The sequence below is a fragment of the Equus caballus genome, chromosome 14 (assembly GCF_041296265.1).
Source record: "Equus caballus isolate H_3958 breed thoroughbred chromosome 14, TB-T2T, whole genome shotgun sequence".
Lineage (NCBI taxonomy): Eukaryota > Metazoa > Chordata > Mammalia > Perissodactyla > Equidae > Equus > Equus caballus.
Window position 1 is genome coordinate 45,375,761 of NC_091697.1, and position 14,890 is coordinate 45,390,650.

General features: G+C 37.7%; 1 long non-coding RNA gene across 3 annotated transcripts; it reads left to right on the plus strand.

The window, feature by feature from the left end:
• The first annotated feature begins 1,035 nt into the window (after nt 1-1,035).
• On the plus strand, nt 1,036-14,634 carry LOC106781616 (uncharacterized). 3 transcript variants are annotated; one of them, XR_011425049.1, is made up of 6 exons: nt 1,036-1,293; nt 5,090-5,245; nt 5,900-10,231; nt 10,665-11,717; nt 12,976-13,094; nt 14,288-14,634. It is a non-coding gene; the product is annotated as an uncharacterized lncRNA (long non-coding RNA). The 3 variants fall into 3 exon arrangements; XR_011425050.1 differs by having other exon boundaries at nt 1,038-1,293; nt 10,665-10,741; XR_001378267.3 differs by lacking the exon at nt 10,665-11,717 and having other exon boundaries at nt 1,038-1,293.
• The last annotated feature ends 256 nt before the right edge of the window (nt 14,635-14,890 follow it).

The window sequence follows — 14,890 nt, forward strand, 5'->3', positions numbered from 1 at the left end:
ATTTTCTCCCTTTTATAGGATGGGTCAGTTTTCTCTTGCTCTTCTCTATATGCTCTGTTTATCTTTGACTTTCAATATTTTGACTATGATCTGTCTGGGTTTGGATTTTATTTTTACTTTTAACGTAATTGCCATTTACATCCTTAGAAGTGTAGAATACTACTGATTTTTAAATCAAATTTGAGAAATTCTCAGCCTTTACTTCTTTGATAATATTTTTCTGCTCTTTTCTCTCTCTCCTTGTATTCTCCTCTTCTATCATACATATATAGGTACATTTAATGATGTTCAACATTTCTTTGAGGTTATTCAATTTATTTCATTATTTCAGTTTCTCTTTGTGAGATTTCTTACTGTCTATTGGTCTAACCTCAGTTCACTGATGCTTTCTTCTGCCAGCTCATGTCTACTGATCCTTTACATTGAATCACTCTGAAAAGCTGAGTGGCTAGTTATGAACAAAATAACTGACCAAATGTCTCCCTTAGTTCAAAAGCCTTTATTGTTTCCCACTTACCTCTGAGATAAAGATCAAATTATTTAACAAAGCATATAGGGTAATGTCCCATCTGGTCTCCATATCAATCTCCAGGTTTCTTTCTCTCCCATTCCAGAAATTCATATCCTTTGCTCTATGCCAGGGTTTCCCAAAGCTGGCTGTTCCTGAGTCGCATCTAGGAGCTTTTAAAACATACCCATGCCAGGACTCACCTATATAAATGATACACAATCTTGATAGTGAGATGGTGCATCCATCAGCTTTAAAACTTCTCTAGGTGATTCTAACATTCGTCAAGTTTCTTTAAAGATCTAAGGCTTAGGCCCTTGTTCTATTAACATTTCCAAAGTCTTTCTTCTTTGTCCTCCTTGATTCTCTTATCCCTTTCCAACTCACCTGCTTCAAAGGATTTCACATATTTTCTTTATCTTCAAATTTATACCTGCATGTATTTCCTTCTTTCCTGCTTGTACTTCTGAGTTCATTGGATCAGATTGTCCCAAGCCTCCTGCTGAGGGGAGATCTATTGATAAGCATTTGAGAGGCATCTCTTATGACCTACCTTACAACCCTCACAGAGGACACAGAATACCTCTGTCTCTTATCTGCCCTGATAAGAGCTCATCAAGTCCCTCACTCAAATATCAGTAACAGTGACTTCCTTGGATGGAGATAGAAGGTTGAGAAGGAAAGATGAACAGGATAGCCACTGTTACTTCACTGTCTGTTGTCTCTTCCTGTGAGGTGGGTCAAGTGGAGCACCCAGCCAAGTAGTCCTGGTGTACAGCATTGCAGTGAGTATTGCTCCAGACTGAACCTTCTAGACATAACTATTCCTATTTTTATGAAGGGAATAGTGCAATTCAAATGTGCATGTTTACTCTAAATGTGGCCAGGCTCCTTGTGGATTGACTCAAAGGTTTCGGAGAGTAATCAACTCCTTCTCCTGTGTTCCCTGAGCACTGTTCGTGAACTTTCTCTCACGTCTCTGGGGCAGCCATCTGTTGACATGATATTTCTTGTTGAATTATAGTGGCAGAGCAAAAAAAGAGGAAACAGTCCACCCTGACTAGGAATATAGGGGGTTGGAGTAGTCCCTTTATAAATAGGACACTGTCTAAACTGGTCCTGGATTCTGTTTGCCTGTCCACTGAAAATGAGCAATGCATCCTATGTCATTGTTGCCAACTGTTGAAGGGTTTCTTCCACAGACTCACTCAAATGCCTCTCTTCTCAGCATAGATCAAAGATTTTTCATCATCTTGTCCTTCACTCTTTATTCTGGTGAGTAAATTTTCCAGTCCTGGGAAAAACACTGCGTATCCTAGAAATAAAGAAAGCTTTCTGCTGTAACGTAAGAATGCAGTGGTGTTTTACTGGGTTTGGAATTCTCACATTGTTAAAATGACACAGAGCATCTTATAAATTCCTTTTAAATATTTCACCATTGCATTGGTTTTTCTTATTTCTCACATCAGAGAGGTTGAAACAGTGTGGTGAGGTAGGATGGGCAGTAGCCTTTAGCTATTCATTCATCTGTGACTCAAGAAATTTAACTAAGTTCTTTTTCCTTTTGAGGCCCAGATTCCATGGTTGTTAAATGCAAAGTATGGGCAAGGAACTATCTCCACAGATCTGGTATTCTTTTAAAGTCGGATTATCATCACTGAGTCCCTGAAATCAAGGCTTTGTGTAAGGAAAGAGAGCTCATCCACACCCCTGGTGACCAGTTATCTTCCTTAAGGCTCAGAGTGGCCTAGGAAGTTAAGAAAAAAGTAGCTGTTAGGTATTGAATAGAACTCTTATATTAGAACAGAATTTCTTCATGGTTAAGTGACTTCACACAGGGCATTGTCGTCCATCACAATGAAATGTCTCTTTTCAAAAGCTTTACAAAATTGGTATCTTCAAGCAGGGTATCAGGAGCTCCTGAAAAAATAATACATGACACTATTTTTCACAGCCCTAGATTAATTTGGGCATTATTTTTTCTAAGGTTTGGATATAGTTGAGAATTTATATTTTTGACACCATCACAAAATTCTTATGTCATTACTTGCAGCTTCTTGAGTAGGTTACTTGCATAAATTTCTGCTGCCAATATATGCATGGATTTCTTACCTTTTTAAACTGTTCTTTGGTTACAGAAGCTCCTTTTCTAAGATCACCAAATTACGGGATTTCAGTAAGTTGCAGTAAGTTCAGTAAGTTGGTCATTAGGAACATGTCAATTTTTAATTTTTAAAATCACAGCAAAATAGACCAAACAAAATGTAGAAAAGACTCAGTCTTCAAAAAGTGAAAGTATGAATGTACTATTATTACAACAAGGTCAAGATATAGAATGTAGCAGGCAATACAAAACCATTTAGTATTATGAATACAGTTCGTCGTGTATTTAGCCAATTACCCCATAATTCCACTCCTGGGTGGTTGTTAGTTGAGCACAAAACTGAGAGATATAAAAAAGTGTATATAGAATAGAATTATTCATCCTAACCAACCAAACAAAAAGTACCACATCAATTATCAATTTGTAGGAAGATAAATAGTAATTATCTCTATATGTCCACATAGTGGAATATTACAGAGGGGTGAAAATAAATAAACTACTGCTCTTGGATCATTATATCTAAAGGTCACAGGGAGTGTAAAAAGAAAGGCATATAAGAATACACATTGTATTGTTTTCTTTGTGTAAATTACCAAGATATCCAAAAGTATACCAAGTATATAAATCTAGTATATGTATGTATTGCTACATAGTGAAATTCTAGAGGGAAGTGGGGAACAATAAACAGAAATTTAGTTTAGTGACCTGCTGTGGCCTGTGTTTGGGAGAGGACTGAGAAAGAAGGGGCCTGGGAGGGGAAAATTATGGGTGGGGGTGGGTGTGGGGAGTTGGTTACATTCTAAAAATACAGTCAAGCTAGTTACATGTTTTTTAAGGCCTTTTCTTAATAGAATATTTTAATTAAAATATTGATAATGTTTTGTTATTTACTGGGGTATGACTACATAAGTGTTTTCTTTACACCTAAGAGTAGATTATACTTAACCTTTTTTGGATGTATGGCATTTCATATTAAGATTTAAGAAGATTGTATTCAAATATTCATTGTCTAATAAGTGAATATAGTCTCTGTTTTGTAGCCATACCGTAGGCCATACTGTCACCCAAAAATTTGAGAAAATGAACATTTTCCACTCTGTGCAACCAATGGCAGCACTTATTGCGATAAATGCAATTTTTGCATCTTATTCAATTAAAAACACAATGGTAAATATTTACTCTTTCAAAATAGTGAAGAAATCATCACAAAATGAGAAGAAATTACATTTGCTGATAATCTAGACATGACATATACAGAAAACAATTGTAATATTTCTATAAAAGCCAAGGTAACACACTTCTACCAGTCCTTAAAATTCTTATTTCTGAAAGTAGTATTTACACTATCAACACAACCATGCTGGATGTTCTGCAGATGCACAACCTATTAATTTAACTTAATTTAATTCATTATGAATCACTAATGGCGAAGCCAGTATGATATTGTTCTTTAGTGCTAATGCACCACGGTAGATCTTGGTGTAGCCACGACAATCAGCCTTGCAGATTTCCAGCCACAGGGAACATAACTGAATAAGGAGCAGACTGACGTCTACACTCTGAAATCCATCATAATGGGTCCCTTAATGGTAGAAAGGCCTCATGTGATTGTCAACTTTGTCTCCTGAAATCAGGATGGCTTTTCAAACCTTCCTTAGAGTGCAGAGCAGTCTAGGAAACCTCTACCAATTCCCTTCCATTTCTGCTTCATTCTCAAGGAGTTTGTGGTCCAAGGCTTTGCCAGTCTTTCCTTTTATCTTTTTCTAGTAATGGACAAAGTAGACTAATTTTTTTTTTAATTATTTACACCTGAAGGAACCGCTGTTGCCAATCTTCTGTTTTTCTTCTTCTCCTTCTCCTTCTCATCTCATTCTCCTTCTCCTTCTCATCTCCTTCTCCTCATTCTCCCCAACACCCCCCCCAGTACCTAGTTGTATATTGTAGTTGTAGGTCCTTCTGTTTGTGCTACGTGGGATGCCACCTCAGCATGGCCTGATGAGCGTTGCCATGTCTGTGCCCAGGATGGGAACTGCTGATGCCCTGGGAGACCAAATCCAAGCTCACAAACTTCACCACAGGGCAGGCCCTTTCCAGGGTTTTCTGTACCACTTCCTATTTTCTTTCACATGCATGTCCTCTCATAATATCTTTGCTCATTTACTCTCAAAAGTGTTTCTGCCTCTTGTAAGATCTGGACTAACACAACCCCTAAAGCCCTCCTTTCTTAGGCCTAGGTCTGAAGGCAGAGTCAGGACTGAGCAAGTAGGAAGGATCAAGCAGCCTTGTGTAGGGATGGGACATGTGGTGGGCTGGGGAGCAGGTGGGGTCCAGTGTCTTGGGGAAGTGGAGCACAGCTTCACTGTCATGTCCCAAGTTCAAATCTTTCTCATTTAGATGCATTTTTTGCACAGCCCGGAGACTTCAATGTGCTCTTTTCATAATTGTTTATTTCTTTCTCTCTAAATCTTTCTACAAAGAAAGCGGTGGCAAATTTACCTTTGCTCATTATGGTGACTGCTGACTTTTTGCTGAAGCTACAACGTCCTATGGCTTTTATTGTGATCCCACTTTTCCGTGGATTCTACAGACAATTAGAGTTTCACAATCATTGTCGTCGATACTTAAAGGACCAGGTGAATTCTGTGGAATATAAGGTGAAATAGAGGATAGTCCAAGTTCTATCCAACTTTGAGATCTCCTGGTTTCAATATTTTTATTCTCTATGTTCAATTCTTGAATGATAGTTTGAAAAACTAGTATCTTAATTACGTGTTTAAGAATGTAAAAACCAATACAATTGGAAATCCTAAATATTTTGCTTGATAGAAAGTTAAATGGCATTATATTGCTCAAAAGGCCCTTGTTTAATGGCTGGGAAATGAGTTCAGATATATGCAATTTTTTGATACCTATAACCAAAGAGAGATTTTCCAAAAGTCATCAAATAGTACATTACATAGGTGTTCAAAAAGTGCTGATGACTTGGATTCTCTCTGTTCTAAAGATTCAGAACCTTCAGGAGACGTTTCTGAGAAACTGAAAACCCAACCAGCACCACAGGTTATATTATGATCATAGATCTTAGGTAATACTGGCTTAGCCTTTAAGATCTAGATATGTCTATAATTGAATGAGTAGCAGAACCTATAGAAATATAACCTAAGATTTATGGCATTTTGGAAAACATATGTTTTTCCTCCTTGGTCATAAATCAGTTGATAGGTGGATGTGTGGTCCTGGGATGGCAGGCAACAATGCCTTTACTAATTTAGGACTTCTTTTATCAGGTCCAAGTCAGATGTCTCTCCATTCGTCTCCAGCTTCCAGCCACAAGAAGCAGGATTTAGCTGTGTGTTCAAAGCCTCATCCAAATTTTGAATGTAATGGCAGAAATGTAGATTGACTGTTGGATGACAACTAGAAATCTGTGACATATACTATGCCAGGCACACTGTTCTTTTCAATAAATGCTTTTATATCTAAAAAGTAATCAATGTGGGGGCTATTAGATCATTTAGCATCTCTCGTATGCCTCTGAAGGAAAGTATCTGTTACAATGTTAGTTTATAGAACAACGTTATAAACACACTTTTAGTCAATTGCATCACCTGTTTTTGTAGATGACTTTAAAAAACATTCTTTAGTGAACACTGGTATACTCGTTTGTGTATTCTTTTTTCTTATGTCCACATCAGTAAAGGCCTACTATGTGTCCGGACCTAAGTCCAATGCTAGAAGCAAGATGATAAGCGAAAGCAGAGATAGTCACTGTTCCCTAGGAATTTAAATGTACTGATTAAAGTTATTATGCACCAATGAATGGAAATGCTCCTTCATCACATGACTGTTCTGCACAAAAGCTCTGAAACAGCTTCCCACATGTTATCTGACTTCGCTCTCCTGAGCATCTTGTTATGTAGACAGCAGCTCTACATTTTAGACATGGTGGAAATGACCCAGGAAACTGAACAATATTCTAAACCTGACATGTTGGTAATGAAAGGGAGTTTGGATACAAAACTTGATATTTTAATCTTCTTAAAAACCAGTTTGTTGGGATATTTATGTACCAAAATCTAATCAGTTTTAGGTATCATATAATAATTTCTATGTGTATTTGTGTATATGTGTGTATATATATATATATTTACACACATACAGAGAGAGAAACAGAGAGAGAAAAGCAACCTCAAACACAATTCGAATTTAGAGTGTTTACGTTACCCAAACAATGTCCTTTCTGCCCTTGGAACTCATGCCTTCTTCCCACCCTCAACCCCAGGCAATCACTCATTTGCATTTCTTTCCTCTTGTTCTGCCTTCTCTGGACATTTTATGTGAGGAGAATGAAACAATTTTTTTTTTCTATCTGCTTCTTTCACTTAACATATGTTTGTGGTTCATTCACACTAGAGCATAAATCAGTAGTTTATTACTTTTTAATGTTTAATAGTATATCGTGTTGTATTGAATGACCACATTTTTTTATTTATTCACAAGTTTATGTACTTTAGGATTGTTAGCATTTTTGAGCTATTAGGAAAAATGATGTTCTAAACATTATTGTACAGGTCTTTTTACAGACCTGTGTTTTCATTTTTCTGGATAAACACCTAGGAGTAGAATGGGTGGTTCATATGGTAGGTTTATGTTAAACTTTTTAAGAGCCTATCAATCCATTTTGCAAAGTGACTGTACCTCCTCACATTCCAGCAGTAATGCATGAGGATTCCGTTTCCTCTGCATCCTCACCGACAATTGTTATTTCGTACCTTATTAATAGGCACTCTAGTAGATGGCTTTATTATTTTTATCATAAAAATACACAATAAGTAAAGGATAGCCTCTTCAACAAATGGTTTTGGGGAAACTGGATGTCTATATGCAAAAGGATAAAACTGGACCACAATACCCAATTTTAAGTCTTACTGTGTAGCTACCATAATGAAGACAGTGTGGGATTAGTGAGAATTAGATATAGATCAGTGGGACAGAATAGAGAACCCAGAAATAGTAGTGTGAAACAATTTAAAGCAGGAAGTAGAGTCTTTTCAACAAATGGTCCTGGAATAATTGAAGAGCAATAGTCAAATAGTGAACACTGAACTAAAATTCACCCCTTATTAAAAGATTAAAATGAAGCATAGATTTAAAGGTAAAAAGTAAAACTATAAAACTTTTTGAAGAGAACACAGAGAAACTCATTGTGACTTAGAGTTCTTAGATAATCTTACCAACATAAAGAATAAAAATACTGAAATCAAGGGGTTGGCCTGGTGGTGTACCAGTTACATCCACACTCTCTGCTTTGGCAGCCCAGGGTTCACCTGTTTGGATCCTGGGCACGGACCTATGCACCGCTTACCAAACCATGTGGCGGTACGTGTGTCACATATAGAGTAGAAGAAGATGGGCACGGATGTTAGCTCAGGACTATTCCACCTTGTATTCCTTTAAAAGGAATTATGTATAGTTGTATATACTTATTTGAAGATATTTCATTATCTAATGGAAAAAGCTAGTCACAACAAACATATTGGTTTTATTCTTCTATCTCTGTTTCTGTCTATCTATTACTTTCCATCTATATATCTATCTATCATCTATCTTCTATCACCTTTAAGGTCAACATCTTCAAATCTCTCTCCATTTCATCTTCTTTCTGTGTCTGCATCAAATCTTCTTCTTTCTCTCTTTTATAAGGACACTCGTGATGACAAATGGAGCACACAGACAATTTATATAGAGGGATATATAGGTATATATGTGTATATTTATATATATCTATATACTATGTATATATGTGTATGTATAATGTTAATGTATAAACGCATATAAAATATGTGTGTTATACATATATTTGTTAATACATATATGGATCTAAAGAAACATATATAGAGATATATACATTCATACAACTATACAGACACAGGCAGGCACACATATATATACACACATGCACATATCTGTATATATATACATATGTATATATTTGTGTCTGATTTTGGTATAGTTGTACAATAAATATCTGTAAATTGATGCATATATAAATATTTATGCTCTTAAAAATTTTCAGGAAAGATAGATATACATCAAATAATGCATATTTCTAACATGCCCTTTAGCGGTTAATTTTAAAATCTTGTGGCCTGTTGTTCATCACAGGCAGTGTCTTCTGCTCTTAATCTCTGCTTATGAACACATACAAGAGAAAAAGTCCGGTGTGTGGGACATAAGGATGTCACAATAACTTCAACTCTAAACTTCAGTTGAATTGTCTCTCCCATGTTGTATGCTGGAAGGATTTGCCTGCACAACTGTCTGGGACGGTGTCTACATAAATACTTCAAAGAGCCAGTGTAAGGATAACAGTCAACTGAGTATTACAAAGGAAAACTTTTTGCCCTTAGAATTTGTATGCTTCCATTAACTTGGCTTGAAACGGCACTAGACTCAAAGGTTCTTGTCTAAATCTTGGGTTTCTTAACTGATAAAAAAGGCAAGTTAGATTAGAACGACAAATGTAAGTCTAGAAGACAACTAATGTGCAGACTGTTTTAATATGTTAACCCTGTGATTTATGATAAATCTATGCGACAGAAGTTGGTATTGTCACATTTAAAATTAGGAAATTGTGGATTCCATAGTCTGAATCTGGTGTCCAGGCTGCCTGGTGGTGGATGGGATTTGAACTCGGGACTTTCATCTGCCAACACTCTTTGCGCTGAGTCAGGCTGTGGAGCAGATCAGCTAAACAGCTATGATGAAATCTCCTCCCACTCAAACCCTACAGGGTCTCCCGCTTCACTTTGAGGTAAAGGTCCAGTTATTCAACTTACAATTTAGGGCCCTGTCCCAGGTGGTCTCAATCTCACACCTGAGCCTTCTTTCTCTCCTCTTCTTAGTATTCACAAGCTGTCCTCCAGCCCAGGTTCCCAAAGTCGGCGACCCCAACACTCATCTGGGAGCTTTGTGAACATTCCTGGTTGTGATATTGTGCCATAGTTTTACAAGATGTTCCCATCAGGGGAAAATGGTTGAAAGGGACATGAGAACTCTGTGCATTAGTACTTACAGCTTGATGAGATCTCCAGTTATCGCAAAACAAAAATTTAACCAAAATCAAATCTCCAGTTGAGCCTAATGTGCTTCTAGTGTTGCCAAGTGCTAAGGGTCTAGCTACGTGTCTAGTCACCGTTCCCAAAACTCGTTGTTCTCTTTCCTGTTTTGATTCTCCTTTCCTTCCTATTCGCTAACTTAGGAAGATTTCGTATCTCATCTCTAAGGGTTTCGGAGCACTGATCTTCCCTCCTCTCTTCCCCATACTTCTGGGTACATCAGACCAAACTGTCCCAAATCTCCTCCAGAGGGATTATCTCCTGAGACTTCTTTGTGAGACCTCTCTCTCGAGTTCATTTACAGCCTCCAGGAAGAACAGAGAATACCTCAGCGTCTTATCTGCCAGGAGCCATCTCTCTCACCCCCAGAGAGGTCTTCACCAACAAATCAATAAAGGAAACGCGTCAGCTGGGTGGCCATGGTTGGGAAGAAGAGGTGAACAAGCTCGGCACGGTCTGTGGAGGTGTCGGCCTTGCTCCCCACGGCCTTCTCTGTTTCAGGTAGGTCCAGCGGGGACCCTATGGAGGGAGCCCTGGTGAAGAGCATTGCTGTGAGGACAGCTGCAACTGAGTCCTTCCTGAAAGAACTGTTTGTATTTTCTGAGGAAAAACTGAGATTCCGAAGCGCATGTTTTCTTAAATGCAGCCAGGCTCCCTGTGGGCTGAGCCAAAGGCTTGGGAGAGCAAACGGCTCCTTCTCCGATGTGCACGGAGGACTTGTCCTAGGGTTTTTCTTGAGTCTCTATGAGGCCTTCTGTTCACATGCATGTCTTGTTGGTTCTGAGTTGGAGGAAGAAAAAAGGGGATAGTCCCCTATAATTAGGACTCTAGACGGGTAGAGCCATTCCCTCACCCATCAGAAACTTTCATTGGGAGATGGACCACTTGTCCCTGTGCCATGTGTCATGAACAGTCCTATGGGTTTCTTCTACAGACTTGACAAAATGTCTTTCTGCTCATCATGGATGAAAGTTATTTTCACCGTTGTCTTACTATTTTTTCTTCATTCTGGTGAGTAAATCTTTCAGTCCCGGGTGAAGCATTTCACATATCTTGGAAAATTCAGGAAATAACTCCTATGGCTTAGGAATGGAGGAGCTTATTTTGTTGGATTTGTAATACTTAAACTGGCAAAATGAAACAGGGCAGGTTTACAAATGCCCTTTTAATAATTGCATCAGCTTCTTCTCCTTTCCCACCTTAGAGGGGTGGAGACAGACAGGCGCTTTAGAACGAGCAGCGGAACTTTGCATTTCGTCCACCTACAATGAAACATGTTTACCTGTCTTTAGAGGTGAAGAGGTTTTGGAGGTCAGATTCCATGACTGCTGAGAGCAAAGTGTGGGGAGTAATGGTGTCTTTTGGATCTGGTCTTCCTTGACAATTTGCTTTGTTGTTTGACAGCTCTGAGTAGAGTCCAGGCTTCGTGTGAGCAGAGAACTCATCCCTCCCTCTGCTGACAACTTACCTTCTTTAAAGCATAAGGTGGCCCATGAATTTCAGAGTAAAGTAGCTGTAAAGTATTGGATAGATCCCTGATCTTAGACCCGATCACTAATTAATTACGTTGTAATTAATTTCTTCATATCATGTGTCTTTATGCAAGGTATAATGAATGGCATTAAGCAAGGGATTTTCTTCTCTCACTAGGATGTCTGATCTATAAAAATGGAAGAAATAAAGCAGGGTACGGTGATTACTATACAATACACAAAATTGTTTTTCACAGAGTGAGGTTAATTGGGAATTATGTTTCCAGATTTGGAGTTATTTTGTGAACTTACTGTTTTGCTATTGCCCCAAATGTTCCCCTCATTACTTGCAGGGTCTGGAGTAGGTAATTTGCCTGGTATCTTGCTAGTAAAAGATGGGGGAACTTCGCACCAGATACTCTGATAGTTTTCCCCTCTTCTTCTTAGTTTAATCTTCTTTCTGTGTTTTGGTTGCAGAATACTCTTTTTCAAGGAAATCAATAGCTAAATTTCCAGTAAGTTAATATTGATTAATGTGGTAACTGATAAAGGTAAAACTAGTAATTGTTTTATATTGTAGTTTTAACAGCAAATCTCATCAAACAGAATGTACAACAGAATGATCCTTCACAAAGTAAAAACAACCAAAACTACTGTCTTATTCTTATGTGGGTTTCAAGAAACAGTCTTCCTACTCGTATAAAAACATTTGGGGGCCTACCCAGTTGAGTAGTGGTTAGATTCAGTACTATACTGGGGCGGCCTGGGATTCACTGGTTCGGATCTTGGCTGGGGACCTACGCACCACTTGTCAAGCTATGCTGTGGCAGACATCCCACACAAAGTAGAGGAGGATGGGCACGGATTTTAGGTCAGGACCAATCTTCCTCAGCAAAAAGAGGAGGATTTGCAATGGATGTTAGCACAATGCTAATCTTCCTAATAAAAAAGAAAGAAAGAAAAACTCATTTGGTATTATAGACAATGTCAAAATATCCCCTTATTCAACAATTCCATTATCAGGCATAAATCTTGTTATATACAAGCATTGCATATGGTTTAAGGGGTTTTTAAAGTAGAATTGTTTAGCCTACAAAAACAACAAGATTAAAAAGATTTTTCCACTTAAAAGTGGATAAAATAATAATTTGCATACATTCATGGAGTGGGATGTTACATAGAGGTGAAATAAATGAACTATAGTTCTAAACATTTGAATAGATACAGGTTATGAAGACCTTTAAAAGTAAGTAATGTAAGAATACACACAATGTTGTTCATTTATGTAAATTCCAAGCACTTCCATCACTAAACTCATTACCTGTATATCTATATAATTATATGCACATGTACAAACACTCATATATATGAATAAATACATATGCAGTGATGATCTGAAATCAGAGCATCTAGTAGTGAAACTATTGAGAAAGACAAGGGAATTACAGAAAATTCACTTTTATGATTTCTTCTGGTATGAAATAAAGGCAGAAATCTGATCCCGTTGTAGGGGACATGGGGGCAGAGTCACTAAATTATCAAAACACATTCTACCCTTTGTATGATTTTTAAAAATAATATTGAATTTGTAAAAATATATCAATAGTATTTTATGTTCAAGTGGGTTGTGGGTACCTTGATGTTTCTTTTTAAACCTCAATATACATTGTCTTTATACCTTTTTGATGCATGACATCTTGTATTAAGAACAAAGAATATTTTATTGACACAGTTTATTATCTGATAAATTTTATCTTGTCTCCTTATGTTTAGGAGCCGAACTGTGAGAAGTTTCGCGATGGATCAATAGGTTGCACCCTAGAATGGAGACCAGTCTGTGCAACCAATCATCAATCTTATTCTAATCCATGCTTTTTCTGCAGGAGACAGTTGTAAGAATGCAAAATTAAATACTGGCTCTTCCAAAATAATTAAAAAAATCACAAAAAGATAGGAAAATCCATACTTCTGATAGCATAGGCACAGTATATATGGAAAATTACAATCTTTGTAAAAACCACAGAAACACACGTTTATCTATCCTTTAACTTCTCATATTTAAAAGCAGTTTGGGGGACCGGTCTCGTGGCCGAGTCATTAAATCCATGTGCTATGCTTTGGCGGCCCAGGGTTTCACCAGTTTGGCGCCTGGGAGCAGACATGGCACCACTCATCAGGCTATGCTGAGGCAGCATCGCACATGCCACAACCAGAAGGACCCACAATTAGGATATACAGCTATATACTGGGGGGCTTTGGGAGAGGAAGAAGGAAAAATAAGTAAATAAAAAGAAGATTGGCAACAGATCTTAGTTCAGGTGCCAATCTTTAAAAGAAACAAAAGAGAGCAGTTTTGTGTTTGACCTCTCACTATAACTCTATGGGATATTCTGCAATGTACAAATCAATTAATTTAATTATTATGACTTACTAAAGGTCATCTAATGACCAATAAAATGTATTACCAAAGTCCAGATACTAAATTATAACCTCCATCATCTAGCTCCAAGCTACAGGGAGCAAGACTGAGCAAAAAACCTTACTGACTACAGAACTCTGTAATCCATCACAATGGGCCCATTCATGCTGGAAGGGACTCCTCTGCTGGTCCACTTGGGCTCCTGAACCCCATGACAGACTCCTAACCTTCCTGAGAGAGCAGGGCATTCTAGGACACTTCCACCTGACCTCCCTTCCTGTGTCCTTCAGTCTAAAGGAGTCTGCAGTCTACAGTTTTGGCCAACCTTTGTGGCAGCCCATTTTCTCTCACGGGTGTTTCATCTAATTTGATCCTAAATTGGCTTCTACTTCTAGAGGATCTCTAAGACAAGATGTAATCCTTTCGTCTCTCAGGTTGGGTCGAGTTCCATAACTGAGTCAGGACTGAGCATGTAAGGAGAGTGAAGGAGCCCATGTCAGGGGAGGATGTGCACAGACCTGGGGAGCAGGCAGGGCCCAGCTGCTTGTGGCCGTGGGGCACAGCCTTTCTTCTTCTATGTTCAAATGCTCCTCATTGAGAAGCTCTTTGTGCAATATGCATGCAATTTAAAGGTTCTTTTAATAATTTCTTTTTCTTTCCTTACAGTGAATCTGGTGATAAATTTTGTTTTCATCATTATGGTAAATGCTGATTCGGCCAGAGTTACACGTTCCTATGCCTTTTATTGCAATCCTATGTTGCAGTGGATTCTATTAGCAATTAGAGTCTTCTCAATCAGAGCTTGAATTTCCCAGAAAAACAGACAAAGCCTCCTATGGTATTCAAGATGGAATATACGATGTTGAAGAATTTTTCTAATTCTAAGGATTAGAGGATTTTTATCCTCTATGTTGAATTATCAATGGCAGTCAAAAAACTATTTAAATTGTATTTAATAATCAAAACCCAATGTAATTTACAATCATAAATATTTCAATCAATAAAAGGTAAATAACGTTTTCTTTGTTAAAATACCGTTTCTTTCTTTGCTTGGTTAGTGGGTTAAAGCACACAAATACTTTTGGTAAATATAATTAAAGAAATATTTTCAAAGATGAACAAATAGTACATTGCTTCAATGTTTACTATAAATACAGAAGTTTGGCTCTTGTTTATCCTAAAGAATCAAAACCTCCAGGAGAGAGATCTGGGAGCTTGACTTCTAACAAATCCAGCAGGTAAATCTATGATCCCAAATATTAGGCAAAA